We start from the raw sequence: 17,860 nt of genomic DNA on the forward strand, positions 1-17,860 counted from the left end.
CAGTTAGTAGGGAAGCTAATTAACTATTTTTAATAACAGGAAACCAGATGACAAAAAGCAGTTGTCTTAAGGCAATCTGGGAATAACATCTATATTCAAATATGGTGATTGAATCTTATTTTTTATTCACTCTGATAATCTCTCTTTTAAATGATACATTAGGACTACTTTTAAGTGATACTCCTTAACTTAATCCTTAATCTAAGTGATTACTGATATCACTGGATTAATATCTACTATGTAGATGAGGAAACAGTGGAAACAGTGTCAGACTTTATTTTTCTGGGCTCCAAAATCACTGCAGATGGTGACTGCAGCCATGAAATTAAAAGGCACTTACTCCTTGGAAGGAAAGTTATGACTAACCTAGATAGCATATTCAAAAGCAGAGACATTACTTTGCCAACAAAGGTTCGTCTAGTCAAGGCTATGGTTTTTCCTGTGGTCACGTATCGATGTGAGAGTTGGACTGTGAAGAAGGCTGAGTGCCGAAGAATTGATGCTTTTGAACTGTGGTGTTGGAGAAGACTCTTGAGAGTCCCTTGGACTGCAAGGAGATCCAACCAGTCCATTCTGAAGGAGATCAGCCCTGGGTGTTCATTGGAAGGAATGATGCTAAAGCTGAAACTCCAGTACTTTGGCCACCTCATGTGAAGAGTTGACTCATTGGAAAAGACTCTGATGCTGTGAGGGATTGGGGGCAGGAGGAGAAGGGGACACCAGAAGATGAGATGGCTGGATGGCATCACTGACTCGATGGACGTGAGTCTCAGTGAACTCTGGGAGTTGGTGATGGACAGGGAGGCCTGGCGTGCTGCGATTCATGGGGTCACAAGGAGTTGGACACGACTGAGCGACTGATCTGATCTGATCTGATGTTTATAATTGGCTTATTTATTGAACTTGTTCTTTTTATCTGCCCCTCTTTTTCTGCCTACTTTGGTTTTAACTGAGTATTTTGTGTGATTCTATCTCCTCTGTTAGCATACCAATTATACTCACTCTCTGTGTAACTGAGTGTATTTTTTTAGTGGTTGCTCTATAGTTTGCAGCTGCTGCTGCTAAGTTGCTTCAGTTGTGTCTGACTCTGTGAAACCCCATAGACAGCAGCCCACCAGGCTCCACCAACCTTGGGATTCTCCAGGCAAGAACACTGGAGTGGGTATAGTTTGCAGCACGCATTTACAATTAATTTGCATGCTTCTTCACGTTTAGTGGAGGTATCTGATAACAAAGTATTCCCAATTCCTCCCTCCCATCTCTTATAAAAATTTTTCTCCTGTGTTTTATTTTTTATTTACTAAATTAATATATTTGCTTTTTGTTAAACCCTTTACATTCCTCTCTGGCTGACATGCACAAAACAAGAAAAACTGGAAAGGCCCAAAACTAATAGAGTTAGCAAAGACAGGTGAGAAATTTCTAGAAGTAAATGGCATGGTTCTGATCTAGAATAGCCTTTATATCAATAGAATTTAAAACTTTTCATTTGTGAATCACTTGAGAAGGCAAAATATGTAACACTTCATCCATTTCTGAAGGAAGAACTTAGTGACAACAGATGTGAAGGAACAAAATATACATGCTGCTATAAACGTTTCAGAGTAGCTTTTTATGAATCAGTTATTTGCTTGTTAAATATAGAATATACTGATAAATCATGGGCCCGAGATAAAAATTGCCTGGACATTCGATTATACTCACACTGAGTGCATACTACAACTTTCTTAAATGGCAGAGCCCTCTAAGTAGTATGCTGGCTTCTCGTCAAGCTCATTGCCTCTCCCCTCAGCAGTATCCAGGTTACCCTCAAAGGCATTATTCACTTCTCTTACAGTGTTTTTGATTTATGATTTATAGCATTAATAGAAATAAAATATTTTTATAAAAAATAAGGTTATAAAACAAATGATTTATAGCATTTCTTTTGATTCGTAGAGTTTATTTCTCCTTGCTTATATTACCTATCTGTTATTTGCATGTTTTCTACTTTTTCCACTAGAATCCTTAACCTATTAATCAGTTATTTTAAGTTCCCTCTTCAATAATTCCAAAATATGTATAATATCTGAATCTGGTTATGATGCATGCTTTGTCTTTTCAGATTTTTAAATTTTTTTGTCTTTTATGTGCCTTGTGATTTTTGTTGAAAGTAGGTGTCTTTTTCTAGTTGATAAGTTTTCTAGTTTTCAGTAATTTGATTGTGGTATGGTGTGTGTGTTTTGCTTAAGAGTTCATTGAGAGTCTTCATTCTGTGTGTTTATTCCCCACCCTACCCCCCAAATTAGAAACTGTTGAGCCTTTATTTCTTCAAATATTTTTCTGCCTCATTCTCTGTCTTTGACACTACAATTTGGGATATACTATACATCCTTAACATTGTCCCAAAAGTCACTACAACTTCTTTTTTCAGTCTTTTTTTCCTGTTTGATTCATTTTGGATAAATTCTATGTCTTCAAGTTTAATGAAAATTTCTTCTGCACTCTCTAATAGCCTATGAACCATATCTAGTGATATTTCTATTTATGATATTTTATCATCTTTTGGAGTTCCATTTATAGTATGTCTTCCATTTCTCTCCTTATGCTCATATTTCTTTTCCTTTTTGAACATGTAAGAATAATTAAAATATATGTTTTAACGTTTTTGCCTAATTCCATCATCTCTTTCATTTCTGAGTTTGTTTTGATTGTCTGAATTTTATCCTGGTTCTGGGTCATATTTTCCTGTCCTTACTGTATTTTGTTTTTAAAGATTGTTGAAATTTGTTCTCAGAAGTTACTTGTGTTCAGTTTGATTCTTTTGAGAGTTGTTTTAAAATTCTTTCAGGAGGAGTCTATAGTAGTCATTGCTCAAGGGCACTTGGACCCACTTTTAAATCTTGGCCCTTTTCTTCATTTTCTACTGTGACTGTAATGATCTCCAGCCCAGTGTGATCTCTAGGAATTATTTGCCTTCTCCTAGTCACTCTTCTTTGCCTGGTATCTGTTCTTTCCCACCACCCTACCATACACAGACTTCTATTCAGCTATTGATTCGTGGTGCCCATTATATATATTTTGGTAACTCTTCTGTGTGTCTTCCTCCTGTCAGTTACTCTGTGCAAAAATCCAAGATTCCTTGTCTTTTTAAAAAAATTTTTTTTAAATTTAACTCAACAGTTTTCCATGCCTTTTTTGTTTCTTCCCTGTGCCATATCCCAGGAATTGTCTTTAAGAAGAAAACTTAGGTGTGGTAGATTTCACCTTATTTCTTTCAGAGATCACAGTTCAGAGCTTGCTGTTGTCCGACGTCTGAAAAGTTTTTTTTTCCTATATTTTTTCCAGTTTTCTAATTGTCTATTCTGGCAGCATAATTCTGGACCCAGTTTCTCACTCATGATCAGAAGCAGAAGAAGCCTCCCAGTTTTTGGAGCTATTTCTCTTAAAGCTCATCTAAGAACTTCCACCTATATTATTACTAGCCAGAACATGTCATTACATGGCTGTTTCTAACTGCAAAGGCCGTTGGAATGTGTAATTGTTTAACTGAATACATTACGCACACACACAGATTCCCAATAAAACAGTATTCTGTTACATGGAGAAAATAGAGGAAAGGAAGAATTAATATTTTGGCAACTAGTAGTTCCTGCTATAACTCTTTATCTTGTTTTTATCAATAATATAAAACTTTTAAATGGCTGCAAAATGTTTTACAATGTGAATATTATCATTTATATGTCCATTCCTCCTTTGTTAGTGGACACTTGTCTGTAGTTTGGGTTTTTTGTTTTGGTTTGGTTTTTGTCACTACAAACCTAATTTACATACATACATTCTGTCATATATATACATGTATCTGAGATATTAATGTCCAACCTTACAACAACAAAATTCTTGCCTGGAGAATTCCATGGACAGATAAGCCTGGTGGGCTACAGTCCATGGGATCGTAAAGAGTCAGACACAACTGAGCAACTAACACTTTCACTTACTTCTACAGCAACAAAGAAAAGGGATGATTTTCATGAAAATACTAATTACCAAAACCTTGACCTAAAAAGAAAGAAGTAAAGAGCTAGAACAAATAGGACTAAGAAAGAAAGAAAGATAGTGCCAAGTCATGTCTGACTCTTGTGATCCCATGAACTGTAGCCTGCCAGGCTCCTCTCTCCATGGGACTCTCCAGGTAGGAATACTGGAGTGGGTTGCCATTTCCTTCTCCAAGACTAACAAGACTAGATCATAGGAAAAAAAGTAAATAGAAAAAAGAGCAAGTCTAAGTGGTTAGCAAATATATAAAAAGTCTCTGCCAGCACTGTATGTGGGTGTATGTGAGAGAGAGATGTACAAACCGCTGGCAGGAGACATGATCACTCTAATTTCTGGTGAGATTATATTATAGTGTTAGTTGCTCAGTCATGTCTGACTCTTTGTGACCCAATGGACTGTAGCCCACCACACTCCTCTGTCCATGGAATTCTCCAGGCAAAAATACTGGAGTGGGAAGCCATTACCTTCCCAGGGGATCATCATAACCCAGGGATAGAACCCGGTCTTCTGCTGTGCGGGCAGGTTGTTATCATCTGAGCCACCAGGAAGATTTTACTGGAGTGATGTTAGAAACAATAGTAATCAATATGACATAAAACCCAACCAGCCAGAAGTTTTGCTAACTCTAATAGATACTAGCTGTACACAAACAGTATGATCATTCTAGTGTTCAGTGACGAAAATCATCTGTGCATCAGTTCAGTTCAGTTCAGTTCAGTCACTCAGTCGTGTCTGACTCTTTGCGACCCCATGAATCGCAGCACGCCAGGCCTCCCTGTCCATCACCAACTCCCGGAGTTCACTCAGACTCATGTCCAGCGAGTCAGTGATGCCATCCAGCCATCTCATCCTCTGTCGTCCCCTTCTCCTCCTAACCCCAATCCCTCCCAGCATCAGAGTCTTTTCCAATGAGTCAACTCTTCGCATACATATATGTAAACATATCATTACATATTTGTGTTCATATCTATGTAATAAATTTCACAGAATGGGAACTTGCAGTATGTTGGGTGTGTGTGCAGATGAGAAGTCTGACACAAGTCTCATCTTTTCATTTTAAGAACAGCTTGATTTTTCTCTTTGGGAATTTATAAGATTTATCTTCATGCCTGGAGTTCAAGAATTTTAGCTCAGATGGTAAAGCATACACCTGCAATGCAGGAGACCAAGGTTCAATCCCCGGGTTGGGAAGACTCCCTGGAGAAGGCAATGGCAACCCACTCCAGTATCCTTGCCTGGAAAATTCCATGGACAGAGGAGCCTGGCAGGCTACATTCCATGGGGTCACGGAGTCGGACATGACTGAGTGACACACACACACACACACACACACACACCCCTACACACCTTTGTGCCTGGAGTTCAAGAATTTTATACTAGAATGTATGCCATCTTTTATGGAGAAGGCAATGGCAACCCACTCCAGTACTCCTGCCTGGTAAATCCCATGGACGGAGGAGCCTGGTAGGCTACAGTCCATGGGGTCGCTAGGAGTCACACACGACTGAGCAACTTCACTTTCACTTTTCACTTTCATGCATTGGAGAAGGAAATGGCAACCCACTCCAGTGTTTTTGCCTGGAGAATTCCATGGACAGAGGAGTGTGGTTGTGCCATAATTTTTCATCCCGTATTCTATGTATGAATATTTAGGTGGCTTCAGTATTTTGCAATTAAAAATAATGATTAAAATGAATCACGAGCATTTATATTTTCTTCAGACATATATCTTCAGGGTATATTTCTAGAAGTGGGATTTATTGTTTAAAGAGTAAATGAATATGTAGTTTTGTTAGATACTGCCATATACAGGGAATTTGTATTCCCACTAGCAATATAATAATAGTGCCTATTTACTTATATCTCTAAAAAAGCTTGTCGTCAAGCATTTACATTTTTGCCAATCTGGTAAGTGAGAAATGGTTTATAAAGGAGTGTTGAATTTCACTAATCATGCATGAAGTTGGGTATCTTTTAGGGTTATTGTAATAAAATTCTTGTAAGTTATCTGCTCATATCTCTTGTCCATTTCTACCCTGGTATTTAAGAATTTTTGGTATATGTCTATCTCACAGGTATTATTAATATTTTTCTGCCACTTTATCACTTGTTTTGATTTTGCTTATTTTTTGTCATGAGTGGTTTTAAGTATTTGAATTTATCAATATTTATCTCTTTTGGATTTTGAGCTCTAGTTAGAAAGACTTTTTCAAAACCCAGTTTACAGAGGAACTCTCTCACATTTTTCTAGTATTTATATATTTTCATTTTTTTCTAGTTTTATTAAGATGTAATTATTATATAACACTATGTAAGTTTAAAGTGTTCAGCATAATGATTTGATTTATACATATCATGAAATTATTATCACAGTAAGTTTAATGAAAAACTTTCATCTCATATAGATACAAAATTAAAGAAATAGTAAGTTTTCCTTGTGATGAGAACTCTTAGGATATACTCTGTTAACAACTTTCATGTATAGCATACAGCAATGTTAATTAAATTTATCATGCTGTACCTTACATCATTGAAAAAAAAAAGATGCTGAATTAAAAGACGCCTGCTCCTTGGAAGGAAAGCTATGACAAACCTAGACAGCATATTAAAAAGCAGAGACACCACTTTGCCGACAAAGGTCCATATAGTCAAAGCTATGGTTTTTCCATTAGTCATGTAGGGCTGTGAGAGTTGGAGCATAAAGAAGGCTGAGTGCCAAAGATTTGATGCTTTTGAACTGTGGTGCTGGAGAAGACTCTGGAGAGTCCCTCGGACTGCAAGGAGATCAAACCAGTCAATTCTAAAGGAAATCAACCCAAAATATTCATTGGAAGGACTGATGCTAAATCTGAAACTCCAATACTTTTGCCAGTTGATGTGAAGGGCCAACTCACTGGAAAAGACATTAATGCTTGGATAGATTGAAGGCAAGAGGAGTAAAGGGTGGCAGAGGATGAGAGATGGTTAGATAACATCACTGACTCAATGGACATGAATTTGAGCAAACTCTGGGAGATAGTGGAGGACAGAGGATCCTGGCATGCAGTTCATGGGGTTATAGAGTTGGACACAACTTAGCAACTACACAATAACCTTACATGCATAGTATTTATCTTATAACTGAAAGTGTATCTTTTGACTCCCTTCACCCAATTCCCCCTTCCCTCACCCCACCCCCCACCCCTGCCGCTAGTAACAAATCTGTTTGCCAGAGGGAAGGGTTCTGCTTTGTTATGTCTGTTTATTTGTTTTTTAGATCCCACATGTAAGTGAAATCATACAGTATTTGTCTTTTTCATCTAGATCTGATTTGTTTGTTTGGTTTTTTTTCTTGTGTGAGATATGCTTCCAATTTTCTTTTTCCAAATGGTTATCTGGTTGTCCCAATACTATTTATTATAAAGTTCATCATTTCCAGTAAGTTGAGATTCTACTCTAATCATACAAATTTTCATTATATTTCAAGGACCTACTTTTAGACTTTCAATTCTATTGTCAAGTAACAGTAAGACATTTATTTATAGAAAATTTACCCTATACTTTAAAATCTGCTTTTCTTATTTAGGCCTCCTTCACTAAATACTAAATACTGTGAAATTCAATATGAAACTCTAGGTGAAAATACATGGTGTTTTCATTTGGATTGCATTTAATTTCTCAGAGGACATTTTTGAGTAAACCTGCATCTGGTAGTTTAGATGGTAAAGAATCAGTCTGCAAAATGTGGGAGACCCAGGTTTGATCCCTGGGTCTGGAATATCCCCTTGAGGGCATGGAAAGCCACTCCAGTATTCTTCCCCTGAAGAACCCCATGGATAGAGGAGCCTAGAGGGCTACAGTCTGTAAGGTCGCAAAGAGTTGGATATGACTGAAGGGACTTAGCTTGCATGCACCTATGCCTAACTGAGTATTTAGGTAAACTCTCATAATACCTTTTAACATAGATAGTCTCACATCATCTTTTCCAATGCTTATGTCTCTAATTGTTTTTGCTTTCTAGTTACATTTTTTTATTGGAGTATAATTACCTTACAGGGTTGTGTTTCTGCTATACAACATGAATCAGCTATGTATACATATATTTCCTCCCTCTTGAGCCTCCCTCCCAGCCCTTCCCTACTAGGTCATCATAGAGCACCAAGCTAAGCTACCTGTGATATACAGCAGCTTCCCACTAGCTATCTATTTTACAAATGGTAGTGTTAAAGTGCTATACTCAATATGCCAGCAAATTTGGAAAACTCATCAATGGCCACCGGACTGGAAAAGGTCAGTTTTCATTCCAATCCCAAAGAAGAGCAATGCCAAAAAGAATGTTCAAACTACCACACAATTGCACTCATTTCATATGCTAGCAAGGTCATGCTCAAAATCCTCCAATCTAGGCTTCAACAGTACGTGAATCAAAAACTGTCAAATGTTTAAGTTGGATTTAGAAAAGGCAGAGTAACCAAAGATCAAATTGCAGCACCCGTTGGATCATAGAAAAAGCTAGAGAATTCCACACACAAAAAAACTACTTCTGCTTCATTGGCTTCCCTGATAGCTCTGTTGGTAGAGAATCCACCTGCAATGCAGGAGACTCTGGCTCCATTTCTGGGTTGGGAAGATCCCCTGGAGAAGAGAACGGGCCACCCTTTCCAGTATTCTGGTCTGGAGAATTCCATGGACAGTATAGTCCATGGGGTTGCAAAGAGTAAGACACAACTGAGCAACTTTCATTTTCACTTTTCTGCTTCACTGACTTCACTAAAGCCTTTGACTGTGTAAATCACAACAAAATGGAAAATTCTTAAAGAGATGGGAATACCAGACCACCTTACCTGCCTCCAGAGAAACCTGTATTCAGGTCAAGAAGCCACAGTTAGAACTGGACATGGAACTGGAACATGGAACATGCAAAATTGTGAAAGGAGTACATCAAAGCTATATATTTTCACCCTGTTTATCTTAAATGCAGAGTACATCATGTGAAATGCTGGGCTGGATGAAGCACAGGCTGGAATCAAGATTGACAGAAGAATAATAACCTCAGATATGCAGATGATACCATCTTAATGGCAGAAAGTAAAGAGGAATGAAAGAACCTCTTGATGAAGGTGAAAGAGGAGAGTGAAAAAGCTGGCTTAAAACTCAACATTCAAAAAACGAAGATCATGACATCCAGTCTCATCACTTAGGGGAAACAGATGGGGAAACAATGGAAACAGTGACAGACTTTATTTTCATGGGCTCCAACATCACTATGGATGGTGACTGCAACAATGAAATTAAAAGATGCTTGTTCCTTAGAAGAAAAGCTATGACCAAACTAAACAGCATATTAAAAAGCAGAGACATCCCTTTGTCAACAAAGGTTGGTATAGTCAAAGCTATAGTTTTTCCAGTAGTAATTATGGATGTGAGAGTTCGACTAGGAAGAAGGCTGAATGCTGAAGAATTGATGCTTTTGAACTGTGATGTTGGAGAAGACTTTTTTTTTTAACTCAACACTTTATTTATTTATGATTTTTTCTTTTTTAAAAAAAGATTTATTATAGTTGGAGGCTAACTACTTTACAATATTGTAGTGGTTTTTGCCATACATTGACATGAATCAGCCATGGGTTTACATGTGTTCTCATCCTGAACCCCACTCCCACCTCCCTCCCCATTCCATCCCTTTGGGTCATCCCAGTGCACCAGCCCTGAGCACCCTGTCTCATGCATCGAACCTAGACTGGCAATCTGTTTCACATATGATAATATACATGTTTCAGTGCTATTCTCTCAGATCATCCCACCCTCTCCTCCTCCCACAGAGTCCAAAAGACTGTTCTATACATCTTTGTCTCTTTTTTTGTCTTGCATATAAGGGTTATCGTTACCATCTAAATTCCATACATATGCGTTAGTATACTGTACTGGTGTTTTTCTTTCTGACTTATTTCACTCTGTATAATAGGTTCCAGTTTCATCCACCTCATTAGAACTGATTCAAATGCATTCTTTTTAATGGCTAAGTAATATTCCATTGTGTATATGTACCACAGCTTTCTCATCCATTTGTCTGCCGATGGACATCTAGGTTGCTTCCATGTCCTGGCCGTTATAAACAGTGCTGCGATGAACATTGGGGTACATGTATCTCTTTCAATTCTGGTTTCTTCGGTGTGTATGCCCGGCAGTGGGATTGCTGGGTCATAAGGCAGTTCTATTTCCAGATTTTTAAGGAATCTCCACACTGTTCTCCATAGTGGCTATAGTTTGCTCTCTCACCAACAGTGTAAGAGGGTTCTCTTTTTTCCACACTTTCTCTGGCATTCATTGTTTGTAGATTTTTGGATAGCAGCCATCCTGACCGACGTGAAATGTTACCTCATTGTGGTTTTGATTTGCATTTCTCTGATAATGAGTGATGTTGAGCATCTTTTCATATGTTTGTTAGCCATCTGTATGTCTTCTTTGGAGAAATGTCTGTTTAATTCTTTGGCTCATTTTTTGATTGGGTCACTTATTTTTCTGGAATTGAGCTGCAGGAGTTGCTTGTATATTTTTCAGATTAATTCTTTGTCAGTTGCTTCGTTTGCTATTATTTTCTCCCATTTTGAAAGCTGTCTTTTCACCTTGCTTATAGTTTCCTTCGTTGTGCAAAAGCTTTTAAGTTTAATTAGGTCCCATTTGTTTATTTTTGCTTTTATTTCCAATATTCTGGGAGGTGGGTCATAGAGGATCCTGCTGTGATTTATGTTGGAGAGTGTTTTGCCTATGTTTTCCTCTAGGAGTTTTATAGTTTCTGGTCTTACATTTAGGTCTTTAATCCATTTTGAGTTTATCTTTGTGTGTGGTGTTAGAAAGTGTTCTAGTTTCATTCTTTTACAAGTGGTTGACCAGTTTTCCCAGCACCACTTGTTAAAGAGATTGTCTTTTCTCCACTGTATATTCTTGCCTCCTTTGTCAAAGATAAGATGTCCATAGGTGCACGGATTTATCTCTGGGCTTTCTATTTTGTTCCATTGATCAATATTTCTGTCTTTGTGCCAGTACCATACTGTCTTGATGACTGTGGCTTTGTAGTAGAGCCTGAAGTCAGGCAGGTTGATTCCTCCTGTTCCATTCTTCTTTCTCAAGATTGCTTTGGCTATTCAAGTTTTTTGCTATTCCATACAAATTGTGAAATTATTTGTTCTAGTTCTCTGAAAAATACCATTGGTAGCTTGATAGGGATTGCATTGAATCTATAGATTGCTTTGGGTGGTATACTCATTTTCACTATATTGATTCTTCCAATCCATGAACATGGTATATTTCTCCATCTACTTGTGTCCTCTTTGATTTCTTTCATCAGTGTTTTATAGTTTTCTATATATAGGTCTTTTGTTTCTTTCAGTTCAGTTCAGTTCAGTTGCTCAGTCGTGTCCGACTCTTTGCGACCTCATGAATTGCAGCATGCCAGGCCTCCCTGTCCATCGCCAACTCCCGGAGTTCACTCAAACTCATGTCCATCGAATCGGTGATGCCATCCAGCCATCTCATCCTCTGTCGTCCCCTTCTCCTCCTGCCCCCAATCCTTCCCAGCATCAGAGTCTTTTCCAATGAGTCAACTTTTCGCATGAGGTGATTTCTTTCTTTAGGTAGATTTATTCCTAAGTATTTTATTCTTTTTGTTGCAACGGTGAATGGAATTGTTTCCTTAATTTCTCTTTCTGTTCTTTCATTGTTAGTGTATAGGAATGCAAGGGATTTCTTTGTGTTAATTTTATAGCCTGCAACTTTACTATATTCAGTGATTAGCTCTAGACTTCTGGTGGAGTCTTTAGGGTTTTCTAGGTAGAGGATCATGTCATCTGCAGACAGTGAGAGTTTTATTTCTTCTTTTCCAATTTGGATTCCTTTTATTTATTTTTCTGCTCTGATTGCTGTGGCTAAAACTTCCAAAACTATGTTGAATAGTAGTGGTGAGAGTGGGCACCCTTGTCTTGTTCCTGACTTTAGGGAAATGCTTTCAATTTTTCACTCTTGAGGATAATGTTTGCTGTGGATTTGTCATATATAGCTTTTATTATCTTGAGGTATGTTCCTTCTATTACTGCTTTCTGGAGAGTTTTTATCATAAATGGATGTTGAATTTTGTCAAAGGCTTTCTCTGCATCTATTAAGATAATCATGTGTTTTTTATCTTTCAATTTGTTAATGTGGTGTATTACATTGATTGATTTGCAATATTAAAGAATCCTTGCATCCCTGGGATAAAGCCCACTTGGTCATGATGTATGATCTTTTTAATATGTTATTGTTTTCTGTTTGCTAGAATTTTGTTAAGGATTTTTGCATCTATGTTCATCAGTGATATTGGCCTGTAGTTTTCTTTCTTTCTTTCTTTCTTTCTTTTTTTGTGGCATCTTTGTCTGGTTTTGGTATTAAGGTAATGGTGGCCTCATAGAATGAGTTTGGAAGTTTACCTTCCTCTGCAATTTTCTGGAAGAGTTTGAGTAAGACAGGTGTTAGCTCTTCTCTAAATTTTTGGTAGAATCCAGCTGTGAAGCCGTCTGGTCCGGGGCTTTTGTTTGCTGAAAGATTTCTGATTACAGTTTCGATTTCCGTGCTTGTGATGGGCCTGTTAAGATCTTCTATTTCTTCCTGGTTCAGTTTTGGAAAGTTATACTTTTCTAATAATTTTTCCATTTCTTTCAAGTTGTCCATTTTATTGGCATATAGTTGCCGATAGTAGTCTCTTATGATCCTTTGTATTTCTGTGTTGTCTGTTGTGATCTCTCTATTTTCATTTTAATTTTGTTGATTTGATTCTTCTCCCTTTGTTTCTTGATGAGTCTGGCTAATGGTTTGTCAATTTTATCCTCTCAAAGAACCAGCTTTTAGTTTTTTGATTTTTGCTATGGTCTGTTTTGTTTCTTTTGCATTTATTTCTGTCCTAATTTTTAAGATTTCTTTCCTTCTACTAACTCTGGGGGGTTCTTCATTTCTTCCTTTTCTAGTTGCTTTAGGTGTAGATTTAGGTTATTTATTTGACTTTTTCCTTGTTTCTTGAGGTAAGCCTGTATTGCTATGAACCTTCCCCTTAGCACTGCTTTTATAGTGTCCCATAGGGTTTGGGTTGTTTTGTTTTCATTTTCATTCATTTCTATGCATATTTTGATTTCTTTTTTGATTTCTTCTATGATTTGTTGGTTATTCAGAAGCGTGTTGTTTAGCCTCTATATGTTTGAATTTTTAATAGTTTTTTTCCTGTAATTGAGATCTAATCTTACTGCATTGTGGTCAGAGAAGATGCTTGGAATGATTTCAATTTTTTTGAATTTACCACGGCTAGATTTATGGCCCGGCATGTGATCTATCCTGGAGAAGGTTCCGTGTGCACTTGAGAAAAGGGTGAAATTCATTGTTTTGGGGTGAAATGTCCTATAGATATCAATTAGGTCTAGCTGGTCCATTATGTCATTTAAAGTTTGTGTTTGTTAATTTTCTGTTTAGTTGACCTAGCCATAGGTGTGAGTTGGCTATTAAAGTCTCCCACTATTATTGTGTTATTGTTAATTTCCCCTTTCATACTTGTTAGCATTTGTCTTACATATTGCAGTTAGCATTTGTCTTACATATTACATATGTCTTACATATTACATATATTACAATATATGCATCTTACATATGCATATATTGCATATATATGTTGGGTGCATATGTATTTATAATTGTTATATCTTCTTCTTGATGGATCTTTTGATCATTATGTAGTGTCCTTCTTTGTCTCTTTCCACAGCCTTTATTTTAAAGTCTATTTTATCTGATATGAGTATTGCTACTCCTGCTTTTTTTTTTGGTCTCCATTTGCATGAAATATCTTTTTCCAGCCCTTCACTTTCAGTCTGTATGTGTCCTTTGTTTTGTTGTGGGTCTCTTTTAAACAGCATATATAGGGGTCTGGTTTTTGTATCCATTCAGCCAGTCTTTTTCCTTTGGTTGGGGCATTCAACCCATTTACATTTGAGGTAATTATTGGTAAGTATGATCCCGTTGCCATTTACTTTGTTGTTTTGGGTTCGAGTTTATACACCCTTTCTGTGTTCCCTGTCTAGAGAAGATCCTTTAGCATTTGTTGAAGAGCTGGTTTGGTGGTGCTGAATTCTCTGAGCTTTTGCTTGTCTGTAAAGCTTTTGAATTCTCCTTCATATCTGAATGAGATCCTTGCTGGATATAGTAATCTGGGTTGTAGGTTTTTCGCTTTCATCACTTTAAGTATGTCCTGCCATTCCCTTCTGTCCTGAAGAGTTTCTATTGAAAGATCAGCTGTTATCCTTATGTGAATCCCCTTGTGTGTTATTTATTTTCCCTTTCTGCTTTTAATATTTGTTCTTTGTGTTTGATCTTTGTTAATTTGATTAATATGTCTTGGGGTGTTTCACCTTGGGTTTATCCTGTTTGGAACTCTCTGGGTTTCTTGGACTTGTGTGACTATTTCCTTCCCCATTTTAGGGAAGTTTTCAACTATTATCTCCTCGAGTCTTTTCTCATGGCTTTTCTGTCTTCTACTGGGACTCCTATGATTCAAATGTTGGGGCATTTCACATTGTCCCAGAGGTCCCTGGGGTTGTTCTCATTTCTTTTAATTCTTTTTTCTTTTTTCCCCTATGCTTCATTTATTTCTACCATTCTAATTTCTAACTCACTTATCCTATCTTCTGCCTCCATTATTCTACTGTTGGTTTCCTCCAGAGTGTTTTTTATCTCATTTATTGCATTATTCATTATTAATTGACTTTTTTATTTCTTCTAAGTCCTTGTTAAACATTTCTTGCATCTTCTCAATCCTTGTCTCCAGGCTATTTATCTGTAACTCCATTTTGTTTTCAAGATTTTTGATCATTTTTATTATCATTATTCTGAAGTCTTTTTCAGGTAGACTCCTTCTCCTTTTTATTCCCCCTTTTCTCCTCCAGCTCACCTCTATCTCCTTCCTCCCTCTTCTCTTCTCTATGGAACTCCGTGAACCTCTCTGAGGGTTCCAGACTGTGGAGAGCACATAGGGAATTGTTTACTGGCTAGATTGCTCTCTCCCCTTTTGATTCCCCCCTTCTCCTCATGGTCACCTCTATCTCCCTCCTCCCTCTTCTCTTCTCCATGTAACTCTGTGAACCTGTCTTTGGTTTGGTTTGGTGGGCATTTATCATGTTCTTTTACCTGCTGAGTATTTCTCTGCCTTTTCATCTTGTTTAGAGTGCTGCATTTGGGGTGGCCTTTCTGTATTCTGGCAGTTTGTGGTTCCTCTTTATTGTGGAGGTTCCTCCCTGTGGGTGGGGTTGGATGAGTGGCTTGTCAAGGTTTCCTGGTTAGGGAAGCTTGTGTCGGTGTTCTGGTGGGTGGAGCTGCATCTCTTCTCTCTGGAGTGCAATGAAGTGTCCAGTAGTGAGTTTTGAGATGTCTATGGGTTTGCTGTTTGGGCAGCCTGTATATTGAAGCTCTGGGCTATGTTCCTGTGTTGCTGGAGAATTTGCGTGGTATGTCTTGCTCTGGAACTTATTGGCACTTGTGGGTGCTTGGTTTCAGTGTAGATGTGGAGGCTTTTGGATGATTCCTTATCAATTGATGTTCCCTGGAGTCAGGAGTTCTCTGGTGTTCTCAGGTTTTGGGCTTAAGCCTCCTGCCTCTGGTTTTCAGTCTTATTCTCACAGTAACCTCAAGACTTCTCCATCCATACAGCACTGATAATAAAACTTCTAGGTTAATAGTGAAAAGATTCTCCACTGTGAGGGACACCCAGAGAGGTTCACAGAGTTACATGGAGAAGATAAGAGGGAGGAAGGAGATAGGGGTGAGCTGGAGGAGAAAAGGGGAAATCAAAAGGAAAGAGATAGATCTAGGCAGTACTGTTCCCTAAGTGTTCTTGGCAGCCCGGAACACCCACAGAGATTCACAGAGTTGGGCTGAGAAGAGAAGGGGGAGGGAGGAGATAGAGGTGACCCGGGGGAGAAAAAGGAGGGTCAAAAGCAGGAGACAGTAATCAAGCCAGTGTTCACACTCCTAAGTAAAAATAGGTACTGAAGATTGGATTCTTAAATGTAAAAAATTGATAACAAATACTATAAAGCAAAGATTAAAAATCTATAGAGTAGAGGTTAGACTCTCAAAAATACAATATTAAAAAAATTACAAAATGTATAAGAAATATACATGAAGTTTGCTTTAAAAATAGGGTTTTTTTTTTTTTTGCAAGGTAGTAGTAGGTTATAAAAATGAAAATTAAAGGAGTAATAGAGGATTAAAAAAATTTTTAATTAAAAAAATGATAATAGTACAAATATATCTAGGAATTTCTCTGGAACTGTTACGGGCAGTGTAGGGTCAGTTCAGTTTCAGATAGTTCCTTGTTCCAGCTTATAAGTCTCAAGATCTATAGGCCCCTTCCAGTGTAGTCAGTGTTAACTACAGGGATTTTAATCTGTCACTTCCAAAGCACTTGCCTCTGTTTATTTAGCTTCTTCTGTTTGCAGGTCTCTTCAGTGTCTAATTTCCGCCCTGACACAAGGGGCGAAGGTGGTCTCTTGTTTAGGCTCACTTGTTCAGTCGTGCTGTAGAGAGGGAGGAACACTGCAAACAAATATCACTGGCATGTGCTCACAGTGTCTTGGCCACACTGGGTTTGGCCCTGCTCATGGCGTGTGTGCTTCCCCAGTCTACACTGCTCAGGCTTCAGGTTGCTCTGCAGGGAGCGGGCCCTGGGTTGCGTGCACTTCCCAGGTCTAAGCCGCTCAGGTTCAGGTTCTCGGGTACTCCACAAAGGCACAGACTCGGTTGGGCCTGCGTTTTGTGCCGTTCCCTGGTCGGAGCAGCTCAGGAGACCTGGTGCTTGGCGAATGCACTCTCCTCAGGTGCAGTGAGTCTTATCACCTCCCTGGTCTCAGCTGCTCAGGTGTGCCGTGTGTCTCTTCTGAGGAGCTGATCTCTGGCTACGACCTTCCTGGTAGATGTCAACCGTCCAGAATCTCAGGAAGTCTTTGGTTAGAAATTGGAAGCCTGTTCGCAGTTTGGTAGGGGATGCCCTCTCTGGGGCCGAGTTTGCCCCTTTCCGGCTCTGGCTGGCACCCGCCTGCCCACTGTGTCTGGCGGGGGATGGGCCGGCCCGCAGCCAGCTAGCTCTTCTCTGGTATTTGCTCAGTCCTTTGTGCTGTGAGCGGGGCCAGCAATGCCTTAGGTTAGGGCTTTTCGCGGGATAGTTCTCTCTCTCTCCTTCCCCCGCCTCCCCCCCCCAAACATTTGAAAACTTCCCTGGTGAGAGGGTTTCCTGGTGTTTGGAAACTTTTCTGTTAGGACTCCCTTCCCGGGACGGGAATCTCCGTCCCTAACTCTTTTGTCTCTCTTTTTATCTTTTATATTTTGTCCTAGCTCCTTTCGAAGACAGTGGGTGCCTGATGTCCTCTGCCAGCGTTCCGAAGTTGTTTTTTGGAGTTTGCTCAGTGTTCAAATGCTCTTTCGATGAAATTGTAGGGGAGAAAGTGGTCTCCCCGTCCTATTCCTTTGTCATCTTAGGACCACCTCTGGAGAAGACTCTTGAGAGTCCCTTGGAGTGCAAGGAGATCAAACCAGTCAATCCTAAAGGAAATCAACCCTGAATATTCATTGGAACCACTGATGCTGAAGCTGAAGCTCCAATACTTTGGCCACCTGATGCGAAGAGCTGACTCACTGGAAGAGACCTTGATGTTAAGAAAGATAGAAGACAGGAGGGGAGGGGGACAACGGAGAATGAGATGGTTCTGTGGCATCACCAATTCAATGGACATGAGTTTCAACAAGTTCTGGGAGATGATGAAGGACAGGGAAACCTGGTGTG

The 17,860-nt window shown here is 38.8% G+C and overlaps 1 long non-coding RNA gene across 1 annotated transcript in view; it reads left to right on the forward strand.

Moving 5' to 3' along the window:
- The first annotated feature begins 229 nt into the window (after positions 1-229).
- The window catches only part of LOC129654839 (uncharacterized), a 46,419-nt gene continuing 28,788 nt past the window's right edge, over positions 230-17,860 (forward strand). The window contains exon 1 of the long non-coding RNA XR_008715609.1: positions 230-762. This is a non-coding gene — a long non-coding RNA (uncharacterized LOC129654839). The remainder of the gene's footprint in view (positions 763-17,860) is intronic.

Source organism: Bubalus kerabau, chromosome 6 (assembly GCF_029407905.1).
Source record: "Bubalus kerabau isolate K-KA32 ecotype Philippines breed swamp buffalo chromosome 6, PCC_UOA_SB_1v2, whole genome shotgun sequence".
NCBI classification, from domain to species: domain Eukaryota; kingdom Metazoa; phylum Chordata; class Mammalia; order Artiodactyla; family Bovidae; genus Bubalus; species Bubalus kerabau.